This window comes from Cupressus sempervirens, chromosome 7, assembly GCF_028749045.1.
Source record: "Cupressus sempervirens isolate cs-2001-9-10 chromosome 7, ASM2874904v1, whole genome shotgun sequence".
Lineage (NCBI taxonomy): Eukaryota > Viridiplantae > Streptophyta > Pinopsida > Cupressales > Cupressaceae > Cupressus > Cupressus sempervirens.
Window position 1 is genome coordinate 46,341,045 of NC_143124.1, and position 22,303 is coordinate 46,363,347.

Sequence of the window (22,303 nt, forward strand, 5' to 3'; positions counted from 1 at the left end):
CTCTCTCCCATCCTGTACTTTCTCCCCTCTCCCATCCCCTACTTTCTCTCTATCTCTTTGTCTCTCTCATACTCACACATAGCTATTCCCCCCCCCCCCCCCCCCCCTCCCCCCCCTTGTCTCTCCCATACTCACACATAGCTATTCCCCTCCCCCCCCACCTCCAACTCTATCTTACTCTTTCTTTACAATTTAGGTCTCAATAGTGTGTGCACCATATAGCACACACACACTTCTAAGAATTCAAATGGTTCTAATAGCATGAGCATGCTATAGTGCATGTGTGCTATTGAAAGATTTGCATTAAAACCAAGCCTAAGGCCTGGTTTTACCTTGGAGATCCAATCCAAAGGTTTGGAGTTTAAAAATAGGTCTAAGACATGTTTTCCATCAAACATACAAAAAATGATTTATTTTTCTTGTGTGCTATCCTTCAAGATTCTTTGTGGTTGGGTATCGATAAGATCAAGCTACATGGCATTATAGGTCTCTGTGTTAGCTATCTAACCATATAATTTATTTTTAATTTGAACTATTTCAAGCTTTTCATCTATAATTTCTTTTGAATGTATGTTCATTTTTTGTCAAAAACTACCATGTACTAATTGGGCTATAGATTTTAGCTTGTTCATCGAATTTTGCAACAACTTAGTTTTTCAGAAACTAGACTCCATTCTACACACTTTGAAAGAAAAAAGGTTTCGTTTTAGATTAGTTTTCAATTATTTTTAGGGGGAGCACATGGATATTTTACATTTTTGGGATGTGTCTAGTTAAAAAAAATCATTTTTAAAAAAAAATACACATTATAAAATTACCCAAAAAATCTAAGATTAACTACATAGTGTTAAGTAACTTTTGAACAGAGCAATTAAATAATTTCAAAAAAAAAAAAGTTAAAATTTTAAGGGGGCCACACTTTGTACTGTGTTATGTTTTTTTGGAATAAACAATACCACTTTTTGTGGCCCCTTTTTTTGGGGACCTAAAACAAAACCATTTTTTTTAAAAAAAGAGTAGTTTGGAAACTAGATTCAAAGGACTACAACTTTTTTTTTGTCATATCTTAAAATTTTGAGCGTAACTATCTTCAAATTCTTGTTGAAGTTTAGAAATTGTTGATTTTAGGAAAAAAGTGTCCACTTATACCCCCCTTTTGACACCACAACTTGGTGCACTTACACATACAATATAAATAATATTTATTATTTTCTATTCAATATTATAGAGTTCAGAAAGAGGAATATTTAATAGATAATAAGTGTAACATAAATATTGAAACTTAGTATATAATTTAAATAATGAATATGTAAGATTTTAAGGCTTTAAATTCTAAACTAATATAATATTAATTTAAAATTAAAAATTAAATATTAAACTTTTTCTCAATGTATTTCTCCAAGCTTTCTTTTGATAAAGTTTTTCCTTGCATATAATTGGGATTTATTTTTGGATCAAATTTTTGTTTTAAATCCATATGAATGAATATTACGTGTTTTGGAGGGAAGCGGGGATGAAGTGAGGGGTCAATTTTCTCTCTCACAGAAAATGGAAAAATTATGACAGATACACATCCAATTTCAATAGTGTTCATTTGGAATATTCATTTATGCTCTTCTATATTCAAAAATGCTCATCTAGCACACTTATCCTACTTTGCAGACTGTTGATTAAGAAGTGATTAGGATTTTATTAGTAAAGGTATGATGGTATTTTTTACAAATCATTGAAAAGAATCAGTGCAATAACAACTCCACTATAAGTCTAAATTGAGCATTATATCTTTGAGAATTGCATCTTTTGTTTCTAATTGTATATAAGAGTCAGGCAGTTTAATGCATAAACCATTTCTGAACTTGGAAAAAAATAGAAAGATGAGAAGACAATTACTCAAGAGGCAAACATAGTTATAATTTTCTCTTAAATGAAATGGTTATATAGATAAACCCACAAGAAGTTAACCAATCAATGACCAAAACCACCTCTTGACAAAGATGTTTGACTCCGCTCATTTTTCTAGATAGCCATGTCAATTTCAAGAGACCTAATAGTAATGGTGATGATCATGATGACTTCTTTCAACATTCTTCAAACCACATTGATCTATTGTCCTATGAAAGAGCATTTTGTAAGAACTAGTTATAGACTAGCTATGCCACATCATCATCATTAACTAAAAAATGCAGAAATAAACCAAATACATTTAAGTGGAAAAGTCAAAACTATTCATTAACAGTAGATTAACAATACATCATTAAATTATATATATCATTAATGTGTCGATCATCAGTATATGTCCATGTCATATCATACCTTATTACAGATTTGCTGATCCAAATTACAGCATTTCAATAGTTGCATATAATTTCAATTTTGCTGGTCAACATACAACAATTACATGTATTTCTTTTACAAATGAGCATCAACTTAATAGCTATTCATAAATGAGTTAAAATGTGGTACATAAGTACATCCCAAATGACAATCTGGGCAATCAAACTGAGATGACTTTCCAATGAATTCTCCAGTGGTTCCAGTCTCTAAAAGCTACAAGATGTCTCCCACCTACTTCTCGAGACAGAAGTGTGGCCCAAGTGCTTTAACCTTGCCAACCATAGAGTGAAGTACTCCCTCGGGACTCTTCTTCTCACAAAGAATTCCTCGACCTTGGTACGAGAAGCTTAGATTCCTGGAACAAGATGGATCGGATGTATCTGGTGCAAATGTGTAACATTTCTACATTGTAACCATGTGCCTAGTAGTCTAAACAAAAAATGTAGCTGGGAATAAAATAACTAAACATCTACACATATGTAGCCAAAGAAACCAAAAAGGCATAACCATGTACACATATGCAATATTTGGAACACAAAATGGCTTGTCCAAGCACTTTCAAAATCCAGATTTACCTGTAGAAGAAACAAAAATAGAATGCAAACATTCTACAATACTGGGAGATAGAGAAACTAAACATGAAGATATCCACCTATCTATCTCATAATAGCTACATTACACCCAATATGAGGGGATATACTTTTATCACTACCAATCAAGTGTTCACTTAATTTGAAATTATAGCTCAATATCAGCGAGTCACAATACTACTGGAATTATTTATTTAAAATTCACTTCAAATTTTTGTGTTTGCATAGTTTAGCCAACTAGTAGTACTGATTTGTCAAAGTATTTCGTTATGTTGGGTATACTTCTATTTAATGCGTAAGAATGGATTCAAACAGCATTTCCAAGAGGAAGAGCATTGTTTAAAGGATTAGGAAAAGTAGGTACATGGATACAACTCAGCACCCGAGTATCTCATGATAAAGGTAAGTTAGTTTTATGTCTTAATAAAAAGTCCCAGTTACTTATAGACCATTGATAGTCCAGTCTATTTTTAGCCTATCACCTTCAGAAGTTATAAAGATTTCAACTTTAACACCCAACCACAATGTAGTAATGATCTGAAAAATCATACAAGGATTCAAACATGCATTCATTTTTTGTACGAGAGTTTAAATGTATCTCAGTAATGACGCAGAAATAAAAGAAGTTTCAGCATATCAATAGCATAACCCAGCTATATAGATATTAAGGAAACCCTGACAGTGTTGCTGAAGACATGATTTCTTTCTTATCAAATTAATATCTCTGATTCATCCTATTCAGTAACAGCACTATGGCTTTAACAATAACAATTACATTTAACAGGGTAACAGTAAGTTGTTCTCACAATCACAACCTTCCATAACATTTACCAGTCACAACAATAATATTTAATCAATCACAGTATTAACGTAAAATGCATCTACTCCCAAAAATCTAGTTTCCAGCATACCATTTGGAAGATACAACAATATGTTTATAGAACATCGTGGACTTGATAATATCTAATTTCTAGCCAAGTTAGATGGCTACAGCACATCCTAAAGACTAGACATTCCTCTGACCCTGCATGTAAGAAACAAGGTTTCACAAGACGTTAGGGAAGACATATTCTCAACAGTGACGGTGATAAAATTCTAGGGAACAACCATGAAGTTTTAACAATAAGATTTTAAGAAATAACTTCCCTTTAAAAGGTAACAATCATTTTCTTCCAAGCAATAGCAAATTCAGCACTTCGTCTAAGCAACATCAGTAACAGGTTTGTCAAAATCTTTTATGTGTAACACCATTCTCTCATTTGGAAACCTATGGCTGAGAAAGAGTTTTATTTGAGAAGAATGGACATATTTCTAATGGCTTAAACATTTGAGTCCAAAGTTATAAATTTCCATCTAATCTATTAGATTTCTTTCAATAAAAATGAAAACATTACTTCCTATCAGCAGGAATCAAATTCTGGGATATTTAGAGAAGGAAGTAGCATTTCTAACCAATTTCACATCTGAAACCCTATGTTGTAGGCTTCTGGCAAGAAAAAGAAAGAGATACAAGACTTAATGTAGCAATAAAAACAAACATGCCATTTAGCACCAAGATTTAGCAGACAAGGTAGAACATTTGCAAGAAAAATAATGGGAGCAAAGTCGTAAAGCATACACACGATGCCTACCTCTAATTTTTGGTTTAAAACCCTTGAGTGATGCTAAGCGCCGAATCTGTATGCCAAAAACTGACTCTGCAATGTTCCAATTTTCCGTTGCTATCTTCCCCTCTACCGCTTCCTTTTGCTTGGCTGTCCCCATTTTTATCAAAACCCTATTTTTAACACTGCTCTTCCAGCCATGCCAATCATAATTGACCTAACTGCTTCCTTAGGTTTCACATTTTAAAAACAATAAAAACAACCATCGTAAAAGCTCAAGGATACTCAATATATTGAAACCATATCATTGTTTTTTTTTTAAATTATTTTTTTATTATTTTGAATGTTTAAAAGGACAATGAACATATATAAATTAAACACACACATAAAGTTATAAAATAACATTATTATTATTATTTTTATCCACAATCTTTTCCAATAACCAAATTTAACATACATACATACATACATACATACATACATACATACATATATATATATATATATATATATATATATATAATTTAAACAACAAAGCTCTCCTATTAGCAAGTCATTTACTTTTAGGTTCTATCTAACATCTTAAATATGTCATCTTTAAATCAATCAATTTAAACATCTAATTCATTTTGGTCTTTCAAGGTTAGTTCGAGAAATACAATAACAACAACATAATTGCTAAGTGATGTGTGTCTGGTCGCTCAGACATCCAACACATCCCCTTCCAGGAGGCTAGCCTTCTCTACCTCAACCACATTTTCATCGTAACGATCCCTACATCCACTCAAACACTCGCAACCATAACAAGGAGTCAGTACCGGTAATTAATAACAACTTAATTACATCGTCATTAAGAGATAAAATTAACTGAATTACAACTATAAGCATGACATCATGGCTATATCAAATAGCTTCATCATCGAATATATATCTCATACATATCCATCAAAATTAAATCATTTTAGTTTAAAAAATTTAAAACATTAATCTTTCATTTATCTTTTAATTAAGTCTAATTCATTTGACCAAGTCAATACAGCTACATAAGAAAGAAATGAAAGGGTTCTAGAGCAAGACATGAAATCCTTCCCCACGAGGAAAAGGCATCATTCTGATATCTTTCACAACAAAATTTTATTTACACATACCAAAACTATTATATATATCCACAAAGCAAACAACTATACAAAAAGATGGGGAAATGATTTTTGTAAATCTTCGGCATCTTTCCAAGTGGCACTATCTACTCTGAACTGGTCCCATTGGACCTTACATTGGAGTACATCCCCATCTTGTACTCTGAGGGTATGCTGCTCAATGATTCGGATGGGCTGAACTGCCATCACCCTTGGATCCTATACCTGTAATGCATGCCAGTCAAGTATGTGAGATATAGTAGGATGATAGGGTTTAAGCAAAGACACATGAAAAACATTATGAATGTAGGCTAAAGCAAGTGGTAGAGTAAGCCAATAAGAAATTGTGTTGATGACTTCTAAAACCTTGAACGGGTCAACAAATCTTGGAGCAAGCTTTGAACTTTTTCCAAAGGAGATGGGACTCTTTTGCGGTCTAACCCTGAGAAACACCTTATCCCTGGTTTGAAATTGGCAGAAGATACATTTCTTATCCACATAACTCTTCTATCGATCTGTTGCCTCCTTCAACCAACTACGGATTAGGGTTACCTATTCTTCCATTTCTCTTAACATCTCAGGACCTACAATGATCCTATGCTCAACCTTATCCCAACTGATGGGAGTCTGACATCTCCGTCCATAGAGTGTCTCAAATGGGGCCATACCCAAAGATGAATGATAGGAGTTATTATAGGAAAACTCCACTAATGGAAGGTATTCCTCCCATTTATACTACTGATCAATACAGTACATGCATAGTAAATCTTCCAATACCTAATTCATTTTCTCTATTTGACCATCAATCTCAGGGCGGTATGCTATACTGAAGTTCAAACATGTACCCAAAGCAACATTCAAGGTTGTTCAAAACCTTGAAGTCATCCAGGTGTCCCTATCAGAAATAATGGTCTTAGGAATACCATGTAGTCGAATAATCTCTTGAACAAACTTCGTTGCCAACACAGGAGATCCGTCCTTCAAACTACCAGGAATAAAATGAGCAACCTTCATCAACTTGTCAAATATGACTAAGATGACATCATGCCTATGTCAGGTCATGGGTAAACCCTATACAAAGTCCATGCTCTGTATTCACTTCTGGGTGTGATTGTGTATGTTTTTTAACATCAACATTTTGGATCATACTCTATGATCCATCATTTTGTTTCTTAGCTCTCTTTATCATCCTGATGATGGATCATAGAGTATGATCCGACATTTTGATGTTAAAAAACATACACAATCACAACCAAAAGCGAATACAGAATTTTATGAATTGTGGAAATCTATTACAATTAAAGTCCTTGTTGATAACCTATCATTTATACTATGGGATCTCGTGGGGGTACAGTAGACTTGATGGGTGGGCATGCTTAGGTTTGACACACTGGCATTCTAAACACTAAGCTACATACTGTGTCACATCCTGCTTGAGTCCTAGCTAGAAATATAAAGGCCTTAAGTCAGCCATCATCTTATTTACCCTTGAATGCCATAAAAATGGAGTGTTATGCATCTACTCAAGTACAACTTTTTGCAATCCTTCACGATTGGGAACATAAATCTTGTTTTGATATTTAAGTAGACTATCCTCATCCAAAGAATAGTCATCAAATTGTGGATCAGAAGCATTCGTATCCAAAACTAACTTTACCCATTCATAATGAGTATCTCTAGGAAGATATTGTAGGATATACTCCCTCATGCATGTTTGAGATGTAGAGATAGCAGCAATATGTCTTTGATAGCTAAGTGCATCTGCTACTCTATTTTCCTTACCCTTAATATACTTGATGCCGAGATCATATTCACTAAGGAATTTGAGCCATTGTCTCTATCGGGCATTCAAATTTGGTTGAACAAAAATGTACCTTAACCCCATATGATTAGTCTTTAGCTCAAATGGATTCCCCAATAGGTAGTGCCGCCACATCTGCAAGGCATGTACTATCGCATCCAACTCTAAATCATCAGGGGCATAGTTTACTTCATGGTATTTGAGTTTCCTAGATTTGTAAGCCAAAAATTTACCATCCTACATTAGAACACCCCATAGTCCATCTCTAGAGACATTTGTGATGACAACAAAATGCCCATTTGGGTCTGGAATGATCAAAATAGGAGCCGTAGTGAGTTTTTCTTTAAGTAACTAAAAGGCTTTCTCACATGCTTCCATCCACACAAACCTTTTTCCCTTGCACTAAAGAGATGTAATCAGTGCTACTATGCTGGAAAAACCTTCAATAAATTTTCTATAATATCAAGCAAGACCCATAAAACTTTGAACTTCATTGACATTCTATGGGGTTGGCCATTCAAGGATGGCTTTGATCTTTGTGGGATCCATGGCAATGTCTTTGGCTAACAAAATGTGTCCCAAATAATGAATTTACTTTTGATAAAAGGAAAACTTAGAGAGTTTCCCATAAATTTTTTTGTCTCTCAGTCGCTGTAATACTTTGCACAAATGTTTTTCATGTTCTGCTAAATTATTGTAGTATATTAATATGTTATCAATGAATATCTCCATGAATTTATCAAGACAATCTCTGAAAATGCTATTCATCAGGTTCATAAAAGCAACTAGTGTGTTTGTTAGTCCAAAAGCTAAGACTACAAACTCATAATGGCCATATCTTGTTTTGAATGCTATCTTAGATATGCCTTCCTCTCAAATCCAAAGTTGATGATACCTAGATCACAAATCAATCTTGGAGAATACAGTTGCCCCTTTCATTTGATCAAAGAGTTCGTCAATCCTGGGTAGTGAGTACCGATTCTTTATGGTCACCTTATTCAACATATGATAATTTATGCAAAGACTTAAGGTACCATCCTTCTTCTTAACAAAAATTATAGGAGCTCCTCATGGTGATACACTAGGGTGTATGATCCCTTTATCTAAAAGTTCTTGTAGCTAAATATTCAATGCATACATTTCTGTAGAAGTCATGCGGTAAGGAACCTTCGATTGAGGTTCTGCTCCTAGTACAAGATCTATAGAGAAATCAAACTCCCTTTTAGGGGGTAGTTCAGGCAAGTCATCTAGAAATACATCTCTGAACTCCTGTAAAATAGGGTGATCCTCTATTTGAGGTGGAGTTTCATCCAAATTTTTAATATGGGCAATGTATAACTGACACCCCTTCCTTTTGGCCTTCTTCAACTGCATTGCTTAAATTTGCCTCAATTCCAAAGGTTGTTTGACACCATTTAGTGTCATTGAATGTCTTGTGTTATCAAGACATCTAATCACCTTATCCCCACAGTCCACTAAGGCCTTATGCTCACTTAACCAGTTAATACCTAAGATGACATCATATGAGCCCAAGGGTGCTACATACAAGTTGACCTCAGTTTGGAAGCTAGGAAGCTCCAACTCACTGCAAGATAAGCATTGCTCTACCCTGCATTTAGCACTATTACCATACTCTACAATCCATGGTTCTACCATAAAACCAGCCCTAATAGGTATCTTGGTTAAAATTTTAGGATCCACAAAACATTTAGTAGCACCAGTATCTATTAAGATAGAAATAGGGTAACTGAAAAGTGTACCAATCATCTAAATGGGAGTAGCCTGATAATCTGCTTGTCGGTGATCAACTATAGCATGGATACAGTGTTGTAGAGGAAAGTCCTTATCAATTTGCTACAAACACTTAACAACATAATGGTTTCCTCCACATATAAAATAGCCTCCCCTAGGTGTTCTTCTATTTTGATCTCCTCGGTTGTTTCTATTCCTACCACCACCATTTCTGGAATTTTGATTGCTATTCCAATTTTCCTTATTCCTGTCAAAATTCTTGTGTCCTTTGTCTTTCATGTTCCTGATTTGCTATTTCTCACCATTTCCTTTTGCTCCATCATCCTGATATCCTTTGTTATCTTGATATGACTTGTTATCCTAAAACTTCCTCATGTAGTTTTGGTTGGAGGATTTATATGATGAAGCATCCTTCAACCTCTTCTCTTGCTTAGGGCTTTACATAATGCAAAGTCCATGGTCTTAGGTTCCTACATCTCAACCTCACTATAAATTTCAAGTCACAAGCCCATTACAAACTTTCGTGTCCTAAAGAGTTCATCATGCTGATACTATGGAACATATTTTACCAAGTGGAAAAATCTCTCATGGTATTGTGTAACATTCATGTTCCCTTGTACTAACTTATAGAAATCTATTATTTTCCTATCATAATAAAGCTGAGGTAACCATCGTTTGCAAAACAACTATAAGAATTCTTCCCAAGTTACCTCTCCATGTTGAAATTTCTTTTTAGCCATGACATTGTCCCACTAGGTGGCTGCTTCACCCATTAGCTGATAAGTGGCCCAAACTGCTCTAGATTTCCCAGAGTAGTTTCACACCAGGAAGTACTTCTCCATGCTAGTAATCCATGCCTTTGCATCTTCCCCAGAAGCTCTTCCATGGAATGTGGGTGGAGTCACCTTCTTCAGATCTTTGCTTAGGTCAATAGCTATCTGAATCCTATCTAAATTAAGTAGAGCACTTCAATGGCCAGCTTCCATTTTTTGCTCTATCTTAGATCTCCATCACACTTCCTTGCCTCTTCTTCAGCTTGTCTACCTTGAGCCCCTTGCTCTAGGTTGTCCATCTGTTGACTTTGTTTCTGTAACAAAGCCCCTTGTTGGGTCAACAGTGCCATTATCTGATCCAACCTCTCATTAGGTTCCTTAGTCCGTGCACTGCTGCTTGACCCAACTTTCCATTTTTGATCTTGTGGCCACGGTAATATTTCAAAACACATGTCAAACATAGGTGCAATTAGCATAGTAGCCCAAGGGCCTAGATTTAAACCATTCTTTGATACCATATGTAAGAACCAGTTATAGACTAGCTATGCCACATCATCGTCATCAATTGAAAAATGTGGAAAGGAACCAAATACATTTAAGCGAAAAAGCAAAAACTATTCATTAAAAAAAGATTAACAATACATCATTAAATTATATATATCATTAATGTGTCGATCATTAGTATATGTCCATGTCATATCATACGTCATTATAGATTTTGTGATCCAGATTACAACATTTGAATAGTTGCATATAATTTCAATTTTGCTGGTCAATATACAGAAATTACATGTATTTCTTTTACAAATGAGCATCAGCTTAACAATTGTTCATAAATGAGTTACAATGTGGTAAATAAGTACATCCCAAATGATGAGCTGGGAAATCAAACTGAGATGACTTTCCAATGAATTTTGCAGTGGTTCTAGCCTCTAAAAGCTGTAGGACATCTCCCACCTGCTTCCCGAGATGGAAGTGTGGCCCAAGCACTTTAACCTCGCCAACCACAGAGTGAAGTACTCCCGTGGGACTCTTCTTGACATGAAGAATTCCCTGACCATAGCACGAGAAGCCTAGCTTCCCGAAACAAGATGGATCGGATGTATCTAGTGTGACTGTGTAACATTTCTACATTGCAATCATGTGCCTAGTAGTCTAAACACGGAATGTAGCTAGGAATAAAATAACTACACATCTACACATATGTAACAAAAGAAACCAAAAAGGCATAACCATGCACACATATGCAATTTTTGGAATAAAAAATGACTTGGCCAAGCACTTTCAAAATTCAGATTTAACTATAGAAGAAACAAAAATAGAATGCAACCATTCCACAGTACTGGCAGATAGGGAAATTAAACATGAAGATATCCACCTATCTATCCCATTATAGGTACATTACACCCAACATGAGGGGATATACTTTTATCGCTACCAATCAAGTGTTCACTTAATTTGAAATTATAGCTCAATATCAACCAGTTACAATACTAATGGAATGATTTATTTAAAATACACTTCAAATTTTTGTGTTTGCATAGTTCAACCAACTAGTATTACTGATTTGTCAAACTATTTCGTTATGCTAGGTATACTTCTATTTAGTGCATAAGAATAAGTTAAAATAGCATTTCCAAGAGGAAGAGCATTGTTTAAACGATTAGGAAAAGTAGGTACATCGATACAAGTTAGCACCCAAGTATCTCATGATAAAAGAAAGTCAGTTTGATGTCTTAATAAAAAGTCCCAGTTACTTATAGACCATTGATAGTCCAGTCTATTTTTAGCCTATCACCTTTAGAAGTTATAAAGATTTCAACTTTAACATTCAACCACAATGTAATAATGATTTGAAAATCCATACAAGGGTTCAAACATGCATTTATTTTTTGTAGGAGAGTTCTGCAGTGTATCTCTATAATGAAGTAGAAATAAAAGAAGTTTCAGCATATAAATAGTATAACCCAGCTATATAGATATTAAGGAAGCCCTGATAGTGTTGTTGAAGACATGATTTTTTGATTATCAAATTAATATCTTTGATTTATCCTATTAAGTAAGAACACTATGGCTTTAACAGTAACAATTATGTTTAACAAGGTAACAGTAAGTTGTTGTCACAATCACAACCTTCCATAACATTTAACAGTCACAAAAATATTTTTTAATCAATCACAGCAATAACGTAAAATGCATCTACTCCCAAAAATCTAGTTTCCAACATAACATTTGGAAGATACAACAATATGTTTATAGAACATCATAGACTTTATAATACCTAATTTCCAACCAAGTTAGATGGCTACAACACATCCTAAAGACTGGACATTCCTCTAACCCCACATGCAAGCAACAGGGTTTCACAAGATGTTAGGGAAGACATATTCTCAATAGTGACAGTGGTAAAACTATAGGGAACAACCATGAAGCCTTTAAAAGGTAATAGTCATTTTCTTCCAAGCAATAGAAAATTCAGCACTTCATTTAAGCAACATCAGTAATGGGTTCATCAAATTATTTTATGTGTAACACCATTCTCTCATTTGGAAACCTATGGCTGAGCAAGAGTTTTATTTGAGAAGAATGGACATATTTCTTACAGCTTAAACATTTGAGTCCAAAGTTATAAATTTCCATCTAATCTATCGGATTTCTTTCAATAAAAATGAAAACATTACTTCCTATCAGGAGGAATTGAATTTTGGGACATTTAGAAAACGAAGTAGCATTTCTAACCAATTTTACATCTAAAACCCTATGTTGTAGGGTTTCGACAAGAAAAAGAAAGAGATACAAGACTTAATGTAGCAATAAAAAAAAACATGTCTTTTACCACCAAGATTTAGCAGATAGGGTAGAACATTTGCAAGAAAAAATAATGGGAATAGAGTTGTAAAGCACATGCATGATGCCTACCTCTAATTTTTGGTTTAGAACCCTTGAGTGATGTTGAGCGCCAAATCTGTATGCCAAAAACTAGCTATGCAATGTTCCAATTTTCCTTTGCTATCTTCCCCTCTGTTGCTTCCTTTTTCTTGGCTATCCCCATTTTTATCAAAACCCTACTTTTAACACTGCTCTTCTAGCCATGCCGATGATAACTGACCTAACGGCTTCCTTAGGTTTCACATTTAAAAAATAATAAAAACAACCATCACAAAAGCTCAAGGACACTCAATGTATTGAAACCATATAATTTTTTTTTTAAAATTCTGTTCTTTATTTATTTTGAAGGTTTAAAAGGACAATGAACATATATAAATTAAGCACACACATAAAGTTATAAAATAACATTATTTTATTTTTTTGCTAAAATCTTTTCCTATAACCAAATTTAACATTTATACATACATGCATGCATGCATGCATGCATACATACATACATACATATATATATAATTTAAACAACAAAGTTCTCTTATTAGCAAGTCATTTACTTTTAGGTTCTATCTAACATCTTAAATATGTCATCCTTAAATCAATTTAAACATCTAATTCATTTTGGTCTTTCAAGGTTAGTTCTAGAAATACAACAACAACAACATAATTGCTAAGTGATGTGTGTGTGGTTGCTTGGACATCCGACACATCCCCTTCTAGGAGGCTAGCCTTCTCTACCTCAACCACACTTCCATCGTAATGATCCCTACATCCACTCAAACACTCACAACCATAACAAGCAGTTAATACTGATCATTAATAACAACTTAATTACATCATCATTAAGAGATAAAATTAATTGAATCAGAACTATAAGCATGACAACATGGTTAGATCAAATAGCATCATCAGCAAATATATATCTAATACATATCCATCAAAATTAAATCTTTTCAGTTTAGAAAATTTAAAACATTAATCTTTCATTTATCTTTTAATGAAGTCTAATTCATTTGACCAAGTCAACATGGCCACGTAAGCAAGAAATGAAAGAGTTCTATGGCGAGACGTGACACATTTACTTGGACGGAAGATAATTTCTACAATAGTTTTTCTTTATCAAAATTTTGTCAAAGTAATAAAGTAAAATTGTATGGCGATGATCAACCTCACCATACGGTGCATCCACCGTAACGTGCAGTGGAGGTGATCCATCCTACAATGTATTTTCTCTAATGCATATGCCATTAATGGTATTTTTTGTCTCTAAAGAAAAAAGTGAGAAGATAGATAGATAGATAAAGATAGATAGAATTTTAACATCCATGAGGCTAAAAGTAGCCTATGGGACATCAAGACAACTCAAGCAAACTTAAGTAGCACTATTCACTTCTTGTGTAGGATGATGATGAGCCCCCCCAATTACTTAATGTACTCTTTGTTGAATAGGTTATGCCAAGAACTCTCACATATAGTATCCACAAATTTATCTCTGCTATTCTTGTAGGCCTCACATTCTCGAATAAAGTGTTGTTCAGTTTCCACTTTTCCAGAATTGCAAAATCTTCAAATTATATCTTCCCAACCTCCTTTGGCCTCTTCCAATGCCCAGTCTCACAACAAAGTTGGTGAGAGTTGGTTCTCAGCTAAGCAATAAGAATTTTAGCCCTCCAAAAAATGTTGGCTCCTATGTACGCTTTTTGGAGTTGATCACACATGGGGTTGAACTCATTTATATAATATAGTTTCTTCCTTCCGATCTCACTTCCCCAATTTCTCTTCTAGAATTTCTCCATAACAAAGACCTTTATTTCTTTATTATTTGTGGGGCACATATTGAATTGAATGTTCCATTTACTCATCCATTTGACGTTTTTTTGTATCCATGTCCTTTTTCACTTACATAGTGTGTCACTAAAGACAACTTTAGGCCATCTATCCTCTTCCATTTTTATTTTTCTTTTTAAATAGCTTAAAAGGTGAACCATAGCAAGTGCCTCAATAGGAGCAGCCCCCATTTCACTTAGCATGATATCATATGGAACAATGCTTTATATTTTAAACTTGCTTGTAATCAAGTGCTTTTGGATTCTTTCAATTTGTTTCCATTGTGCTGTAGTAGTGTTGTTGGCCCATAATTCACACCTATAAAGAACAACTGGCAGAACAAGAAGACCAAACAAGGTTTGAATAGTTTTCCAATCCCTGAACTCCTCTTCACGGCACCATATCATTTAGAATGTGGTGCCCGAGTTATTGGAGTCATTCGTGTCACCAAAGCCACACATATCATTGGAGTCATCCTTGTTGTGAGAGCCATATGCATCATCAGAGTCATCTATGTTGTCAGAGTCGTACGTGCCACTAAAGGAATCCATATTGTCAGAGTCATATGCATTACCAGAGCCTTGCGCATCATCGAAGGTGTCCACATTACCAATGGCATCTAAGTGACTTACTTTTTCCTATAAAAATATTTTATTGAGTTCTACTATGAAATGTAGTGTGCATAAATAGCTACAAGATCTGTGAAGAATTTATATGATGAATAATGTTAAGTTGATTGTAAGGTAATCTGGGCTTGTAAAAAATCTAGAGTGTTGTATGTAAATTTTATTTATTGTAATACGAAAGTTTTCTCGAGGTTTTAGGTGGTGAGTTTTTTCTGGAAGGGTTTCCCACATGAAATCTCGTCTTATCTATGTCTTATTTTTAATATTTTTACTATGTTATATAATTGTGCATCTTTGAAAGTTTCTGTTTCTTATTTCCCTATCATTTGGGATTCAAAAAGCATTTCCGCACCATTTCTTTCCTAACAAGTGGTATTAGAACCTAGATAGTTGTGTTATCCCTGTTGGGTAAGGTTTGGTTTTTTAATTAGTTTGTAATAGGACTTTGCAAAATTTGTCTTAAAATTTGAGATGGTTAGTATGTCAAGAAGAGTTGACATTGAAAATTTTAATGGCAAAAACTTTGAGATGTTGAAACTTGAAGATATGCTAGTTGATTGAAATTCAAAGGACTAATACTTTTCTTTTTGTTATATCTTAAATTTTTTAACGTAACTATCTTCAAAATATTGTTGAAGTTCAGAAATTGTTGATTTCAGAAAGGAAAAAAAAAAAAGTGGCCACTTCTACCCCTATTTTGGCACCACAACTTGGTGCACTTACCCAAAAATAACCAAAAATTGTATTTAAGAACAAATTAATAAGTAGCTACAATGTCAATTTCAATTACTTGATGTTGTAATCAATACTACTATTCAATAAAAATAGTTAAACTCATTTAAAACTCTACCTTAAATCTATAATTTATAAAGTGAATTTATTAAAGAATTTAATATTGTTCACAACTTGATATTTTCATGTAGTTACATAAGCTCTACTTTGACAAATGGTTAATTACAGTATAACATTAACTACCCCTATGTTTTGTATTTTGACTCCTTAAATGCCTTCTATCTTGAGAATAAGAAGATACCAAAGACACTAAAGGACAATTCATACATGTCTATAAAAGCAAGAATGGGACATACATATTGATTACGAAAAATCTATATTCCATTAAAATTACTACCATTGGACTTAGATATATTAAAGGTACTTGTATCATACATCCTTTTTGACGTATTATATATTAATTAGTCCATATGTGGTGAAATTGTCATATTCTTGCAAGTTATGAATGTCATACTAAAGCCTTTGCTTGTGAAGTTTTACGTAAGAAGAAAAATAGGCATAAAGCATGCATTTCTTAATGTATGATCAAATATTCTTACACATTAGCAATGTGAATTTATTGGAGACACTCATCACATAAATTCAATCACTCTTTATATACAACCACACTGCTTCAATATAAGTATTACACACCGAGCTGCATTTTGTTAATTATAAATAATTTAATATTTCTTAATGTTTAAACCTTATTGACATGCAAAAAGTTGAAGTTAAATTAAAATGTGAATTTCTTTCACTTTGCTCATTTTGGTACCTTCTAGTTACTAAAAAGTAAAAGTTAAATTCTTAATTTATTAAAATAAAGAAGTTAAATTATACTTTAATTTATAAAAATAAAGAAAAGTGTTTATTCCTTGCTCTTTCATTCATTTGTTTTTATGAAAAGAAAATGTTCCAAATTTCATAATAGCGATGGGTAACACTTTCCTTGCGATAATGAGAGAAAATGGAATCATACATACATCAAGATACGACGTTTTAATGCGATAGTACGAGGAACATGGAAAAGAGCCCCGCTCTGCGAAATGCCCTCGAAACATCGTAAAAGCAGTGGAAGCCGAGGCGAAGATAGGAATAACCATAAAAGTAATTGCATTATCTTTAACACCACTGTGTGTTCCCAAAATCGAATAACTTTTTTGGGTAATCCCAAACTTGCACCTTTCGTTTTCCCTTAGACCTCTAACTTTCTGTCGAAATTTCCTCGCACTACGCTGCGTTCCAAATGCTGAGCACCAAATTTTAGTATAAGTAGAACCCATTCTTGTTCTGGTTTAACATATCTTCCTGCATGCCTAAGAGATTCTGTATAGGATAAATTAAATTTGTCTTTGCTCCTGAAGATGGGTTCGAGACCGAGTAGCTCTCGAAACATCGTAAAAGCAGTGGAAGCCGAGGCGAAGATAGGAATAACCATAAAAGTAATTGCATTATCTTTAACATCACTGTGTATTCCCAAAATCGAATATCTTTTTTGGGTAATCCCAAACTTGCACCATTCGTTTTCCCTTAGACCTCCAACTTTCTGTCGAAATTTCCTCGCACTACGCTGCGCTCCAAATGCTGACCACCAAATTTTAGTGTAAGTAGAACCCATTCTTGTTCTGGTTTAACATATCTTCCTGCATACCTAAGAGATTCTGTATAGGATAAATTAAAGTTGTCTTTGCTCCTGAAGATGGGTTCGAGACCGAGTAGCTATTTGGACGAGAGCCTGAGAATGTCGATGCTCATGGCCGACAATGCTCAGCTGGAGTACGACAAAGATGAAATTGCAGAAGCTTCGAGCTTGGCAATCTCATATAAGCGGCGAATCCGGCCACTGCTTGATGCAGTAGATAAGCTGCGCAACCTGGACATCATGAAAGAAGGAATCCAACTTCCCAGCATTGTGGTGGTGGGCGACCAGTCCCACGGCAAATCCAGCGTCTTGGAGTCCCTGGCGGGCATCAAACTCCCGCGGGGAATGGACATCTGCACGCGAGTTCCCCTCGTCATGCGACTCCAGAGCTGCAGCCACAAATCTGAAGCCCAAATCTCCATCGAGCACATTGGCAAAAAGGAGATGATAAAAGAGTGGGACATTACATCAGAAATCGAGGCTGCCACTCGAGAAATTGCAGGGGAGGGGAAAGGAGTGAGCAACACTCCGATCACTCTCCACATCAAAAGAGTTGGGGCTCCTGATTTGACAATGGTAGACTTGCCCGGCATCGCGAGGGTTCCAGTCGACGGGCAGCCCGGTGACATCTACGAGCAGATTTACGAGATGATAATGGAGTACATAAAGCCCAAGGAGAGCATCATTCTCAACGTTTTGGCGGCGACGGTGGATTTTCCTACCTGTGAATCGATCAGAATGTCGCAGAAGGTGGATCCGATGGGTGAGCGGACTCTGGCGGTGGTGACCAAGTGCGACAAGGCTCCCGAGGGGCTTCTAGAGAAAGTCACGACGAACGCAGTCCACATTGGCCTCGGCTACGTCTGCGTCCGCAACGGAGTTGGCGACGAAAGCAACGCGGAAGCCCGGCAGAAAGAAAAGCAGCTCTTCGACTCCCACCCGCTGCTGAAGATGATCGACAAGGAGACGGTGGGAATACCAATGTTGGCGCAGAGGCTCATGCAAATCCAGGCCACAACGATCAACACAACCCTCCCCCAAATCTGCAATCAAATCGACGAGACGCTGGCAAAGCGCCAATCTGAGCTGAGCAGCCTCCCCCAACATTTGTGCGACCGGCAGGATGCCAACGTGGCGTTCGTGAAGCTGCTGAACGAGATCAAAGAGTCCGTCAAGAAGATTGTCATTCTGGGCGAGTTTAAGCAGTTTCCGGAGGATCCCCAAATGCACTGCACCGCCCGCCTACGAGAGATGTTCGACAAGTTCTACAAAGAGCTCTGCCAGAGCGGCGTGGTGAGCACCAAGTTTCTGGCGAAGGAGACCCAAATGCTGAGTGAAGCCAAGGGCGTCGGCCTCCCCAATTTCTTGCCGCGCTCTGTATTTCTGGACCTGCTGCAGCAAATGGTTGAGGAGGTCTCTGACAGGGGGCTGGGGCTTGCATCGACCGTCTGGCAGTACCTCGAGACGGTGATTAACCGGGTGATAGAGCACTATTGTCAATGTTACCCGCAGCTCCGGTCGCGCGTTCAGCGAATGGTGCAGGGGCTGGTGGAGGAGAAGAAGCAGGAATGCATCGCCTATGTTAAGCAGATGTTGGAGATGGAGAAAGGCATCGACTTCACCGTGAGCCCAGCGTACATGGAAACATACGGGAGGCTCATTCAGTCCAAGGTCCAGTTCATCGAAAGGCTGCGTGACCTCGTCCGGGATTGTAGCAGGGGTTATGCTTCGCCCTCTGGTGACGACATAGCAAACAAGACGGTGACGATAGAGGATTTTGGGGAAGTAGATGTGGGGGACATCATGGAACTTCCGACGGAGCGCGTGGAAGAGGCGTACGAAATGCAGATGAGCCTGATGGCGTATTGGAAAGTGGTGACTTTGAGGATGGGAGATGGGATTCCTCTGCATCTGCAGTTCGTATGCAGAAAATTAGCTGGGACGGAGCTGGAGGCCCAAATTCTCAAAGATGTGGGTGGCCCCAATTTCGGCACCATGGAAAAGATAATGGAAGAAAGTCCAGTGGTGACTTCGAAGAGAAAGAGCCTGATCAACAGTCTTCAACTGCTCAAGGATTCCAAAACAGCCGTCGCCAACATCATGGATCGGGTTCCAGAGGCTGCCTAAAGGTGAGGCAGGCCTTTTTACCCCTTTCAATTAATTTTTTTCGACGTGTGACACTTTTGAATAGTTTGAATTCAACCGGCATTGTTAACGATTGCAGCGGACAGGGGCGCCTGCAGGGAATACGAAGATAGGTGATTCCTTATCCAGTCTCCCATGATGCTGGAGGAGGTTTTACTTAGCGACACACAATTGTCAGTAGGCGCGCGGAGAGTTGATACACGCTCTTCTTTTCCAGTTTCGGTCTCGAAGTGGATAATTTGGCTTTTTTTAATCTGTTGCATGTTATGTCCTGTTTATTTTTGCAAATAAGCTGAATAAAATTAATATTTAATAAGTGGTTATGTTTTGTTAAATGTTAAATTATTAGTAGTACAAAGTGATTTTTCTCTCATTATTAAAAAAAATTGCTGGAGGCGAGATACCTGGCATTCTTTCAATGCATGAGATAATTAATATGATCGATAGCATTTAAGTATTTTTTAAAGAATATAAGTTTTTGTAAAATTTACAAATATGCATATGTTTAAAAATCTTAACAAATGACTATTATCTATTTAAAAATCATAACAAATGATAATTATATACTTTTCTTTTGGGACAAAAATTGATTTTATTATCAAAAAAATGTAGGCCACAGTTGTCCCATGCGTTTGGCCGTCATCCCTTCGTCGATTGCATCACCTCTCCCGACCTCTTCAAGCTGCTCTACATTCATCCAAGGAACATGAGCTTAGACATGGTTTCTTGTTTCCATCAAAAGTTGTTACTACTCTATTTAACATGTTCCTTGGCCATATCATCTCAATCCACAATGTGACTGATAAATACAAGGGTTTTCAAAGTATGGCATTGAATAATAAGTTGTTTAGGGCTAAAAAATGTTTTTTTTATTCCATGGCTCTAAAATCCCACCAAAATAAGTTAAATCACCAAAAATTTGAGAGTAGCACATAAATGTAAAAGAGAAGAAATCTTTTGTAGATTTGACATAGTAAAATGGTCTCTCAAATGCTTGCAACAAACTCCAGTTTCCCAATGAAAATTCCACTCTATGCCAAGTAATCTAGCTCATAAAATATAAATTAGTTGCAAATTTCTAAGCACTTGGATGTCAAATTAGATACAAATCTGCAACAGTCAAGGGGTTTAGTGTTCAATGTGTTAGATATTCATCTCAAGACTATTTCCTAAAATAATTCTATATGTAAATTTTTTTTTTAATCTTTAAAGCCCTTTCTGTCAATTTGCATAATTGTGATTCCAAAAATGTAAACAAGAGATCAAAATATTCTAAAGAATTGCATATATTATTTTTTAATTCAACTTTGAAACCCTTCTATAAACTATATTATTATGATTCGAAAAATATAAAAAAAAAATCAAAATATTTGACAACATCAGTCATTTTAAATAAAGAAAAATAAGCTCCTACATTTTCCAACTAGAAGAGATTGAAAAATTGTGGATTGTCTTGCAATAAATTGGTAAAAAAAACCATTGCACATAAAAAAAATTACAAATAGAAAAATCTCCAAACCACCATAAAATGTCCCTAACTAGAATAACAAATGAGTCGTATTTTGTTCAAGGAAATAAAAATTATTACTTAGTTTGTGCGACTTGGATAAAAGGAATTACAAAATAGGAGACCATTCATGATGTAGTTACAAGTTACAATAGTACTTTACTAAAAATACATATCCTAATAAAGTACAAATAACAAAATTTCAATAAAGAAAACCCTAAATCAAAACCCTTTCAAGAACTAGAAATGAGAAAAGAATTGATGTGAAAGAGAATACCAAAGACATAACTTGCAAGGATGGGCAAGTAAAAATAAAAGGGGAAGACATACTCTTAGTACTATCATTAGGTTTGTCGTTTGAACTAGGTGGGGTCTTGATTGTGCCTTGCTTGTTGGAGAATTTGTTGCAAGTACTGATGACAAAGATTTTGTGACAATATAATAGGTAAGTGAACTTATAGAGAATATATATTTTCTAAATTAACCTTATCAATTTGTTGATAAATATCAATATAGACACTAGACATCCAGCATACTTCTAATTTGTACAATTCTTGCAATAACACCATATCATGAAGCCATTTCTATTTGAGGAATCTCATAATACAAACTATGTTTTGTCTATATTTCTCATTTTGCATTTACATCTACTAGATTAATTTAAATAGTTCATCATTTTTTTCATGTTCATGTCTTTGATGGTATCTATACACTTTTCAAATGGTTGTTTCAATGAATCCATCAGCGTGCATAGCTACAATTAAAGCATTCAATGAAATGACACCTCATTGATCATTTATTTGAAATATACCATGTGTTCAAAAGTTCAAAAGTATGGCCCTACATATGCTATCATTCTCATTGGAAGACTTATGAGGTATTTTCAATTTAATTATATGTCATACCCTGCAA

At 35.4% G+C, this 22,303-nt stretch overlaps 1 pseudogene across 2 annotated transcripts; it reads left to right on the plus strand.

Moving 5' to 3' along the window:
* Positions 1-17,670: 17,670 nt before the first annotated feature.
* Positions 17,671-20,200, plus strand: LOC149545388 (dynamin-related protein 4C pseudogene; annotated as a pseudogene). Of its 2 annotated transcripts, none has more exons than XR_016353575.1 (2): positions 17,671-19,868; positions 19,964-20,200. The product of XR_016353575.1 is annotated as a dynamin-related protein 4C pseudogene, transcript variant X1 (transcript). The 2 variants fall into 2 exon arrangements; XR_016353576.1 differs by having other exon boundaries at positions 19,971-20,200.
* The last annotated feature ends 2,103 nt before the right edge of the window (positions 20,201-22,303 follow it).